General features: G+C 38.4%; 1 protein-coding gene across 1 annotated transcript in view; it reads left to right on the top strand.

The window, feature by feature from the left end:
* The window catches only part of LOC125047264, an 8,537-nt gene that overhangs the window by 4,766 nt on the left and 1,271 nt on the right, over positions 1–2,500 (top strand). The gene's annotated exons all lie outside the window — the stretch shown is intronic.

The following is a 2,500-nucleotide window of genomic DNA, read 5'->3' as shown; positions in this document are numbered from 1 at the left end:
TTATAGGGTTGGTAACGCGAAAACCAAAATACATATATATATATATATATAAAAAAAATAAGAATAAGAAAATATCGACGAATAAAAAGGAAAGAGAAAATTCATGAAACGCTGTGTTGCGGTCTCTCTCTCTTATTGATCTAATTAAATGGCAAAATCAAGATAAAGATTCTGGTACGAGTCTTTCATCCTTGGTGAAAATGTATGGAGAAATTTCGCCGAAAATCCTTCAAGGAATTTACATAAGCTTTATTTTTTTCATGAATATTTTACGATGAAGAAGAAAGAAGTTATGGAAGGTGAGGAAAAAAGAAAGATAGATTGAAAGAAAAAAAGAAAGTACTATAGAAGAGAATCGAAACGAAGAATAGAAAGAAGAGAAAAAGAGAGAAGAAAAGAGAAAGAAGAAAAAAGAGAGAAGAAAAGAGAAAGAAGAAAAAAGAAGAGAGAAAAGAGAAAGAAGGATAGAATAAACAAGAAAAGAAGGAGAAAAACAATAACAGAAAACAAACAACGCCCCAGGCCACATTCAAAAGAGGAAATTGAGGAAAGAGATATGGAGGAAGACAAAATTTCAAGAAATGGGCGGAGGTTAGGTGTGCGTAGAGGCAGTAACGGTACACAGACTTCCACGCTCTGATGGTCACCAGTGATTGAGTGTTGCTAGGTGTAGTTCGCTCACACCCGCCCACACGTACACATACACACACCCACAGACATACATCCCCACGCGTACACACAGAGAGAGGCAGTATATATGTGTGTGTGTGAGTGTGTGTGTGTGTGTGTGTGCGTGTGTGTGTGTGTGTGTGTGTGTGTGTGTGTGTGTGTGTGTGTGTGTGTATATTATATATATATAGCCGCCCTCCCTTTACTTTTTTCTTATTTGTTTGTCTCTCCCTCGCTTCCTTTTCCTTTACCTTTCGTGACCCTTTTTAAAAACCGTTATTTGAACTCCGTGTTTGTCATTGACGTTTTTTTTCGCTGCCTTTTGAAGTCATTGTTAAGTCATGATTAAATATATGGATGGTATGTAGCGGCATGCTGGGGCCTAGATTTATGTGATTTGCGGGCTTATCATATGAAAATAAACTTTTATTTTCTATATATACACTTATTCCTTATTCTCCGTCTCTCACTTCCCCTTTCATCCTTCTCCTTTCCTCTTCCTCTTACCTCCTTTCTTCCCTCCTCTTCCCCCCTTTCTTCCCTCCTCTCTTCCCCTATTATTCCCCTTCCCTTTCTTTCCAACCTCTTCTTCTTCTTCCTCTCTTTCTCATCATTCCCACACCTTCCTCTCCCCTGCTTTTCTTCCTCCTCTCACCCCCCCCCCCCATTACTCCTCCCTCCTCTTCACCTCTTTCAATCAAGCTGCGCAATGATCAAGAAAGTTCCGGTTAAAAGAAAAAAAAAAAAAAAAAAAACGATTTGTGAAATCTCTAAAGCAATCAGTTTCATCTTCCATTACTCACATCTTACGGTAGTTTTGTGTTTTGTTGAAGTGTCTTTTCTCAAAGTGTTCGAAAAGAGAGAGAGAAAAAAAAAAAAAACAAACTACATGGAAGAGAAGAATAGAAATGAGAAGAGAGGAGAAGAGAGGAGAAGAGAGGAGAGGAGAGGACAGGACAGGAGAGGAGAGAGGAGAAGAAAAGAAAAGAGAAGAGGAGAGAAGAGAAGAGAAGAGAAGAACAAAGAGAAAAGAAGTGAAGAGAAGAAAAGAAAAAGAGAAGAAAAAAAGAACAAAGAGATAAGGAAAGATAAAAAAGAAAGAGCGAAAGAAATATAAAACAATATAAAGAGAATGGAAAGAGCGACAGAAAACGGAGAAGAGGATTTTTAAGGCGTAGTCCGTTTTCTTTCCCTGTACCTGTTTCCTTACAGGTCACGAGGCTACGATTCCCGTTATAAGTTCAGTCACGCGTAAGGAATATAATGGAATTTGCGGTGAATGTTTACGTAGTTATGTGAAGACTGCAACTTACATATGATTACGTGACTAGATTCATTGCATTGAGATTGAAGAGAATTTAAGTTTCGCTTCGACTATTTTCTTGCAAATCATGTTTCATTTTAAGTGATGACTCATTAAATTTCGAGGAATCGGAAATGTGAAATTATCTACATAACTGTTCATATGTTTATCACACACACACACGCGAGAGAGAGAACGTTGGCAGTTATTTGAAATCAAATTAGTGTTTATTTTCGTAAATTTTCACGGCAATCGGTAAAAATATCCTCAAATATACTGTAGTTCTACTGAATGGTTATCTGTCTGTGACAAGTACGTACATTCTCACTTTTCCTCTCATCACCTACTCACTCACACACACACACACACACACACACACACACACACACACACACACACACACACACACACACACACACACACATACACACACACACACACACACATACGGTGACATACACGCACGCAGGTCACTGTCTACTCTTATTACCCGTTAACTTGTCCCTCCCTCTTCCACTTCCTGAACCT

The sequence above is a fragment of the Penaeus chinensis genome, chromosome 40 (assembly GCF_019202785.1).
Source record: "Penaeus chinensis breed Huanghai No. 1 chromosome 40, ASM1920278v2, whole genome shotgun sequence".
In the NCBI taxonomy this organism is placed as follows: Eukaryota; Metazoa; Arthropoda; class Malacostraca; order Decapoda; family Penaeidae; genus Penaeus; species Penaeus chinensis.
Note: the sequence above shows the minus strand (reverse complement) of the source record. Positions and strands in the feature narration are given on the sequence as shown.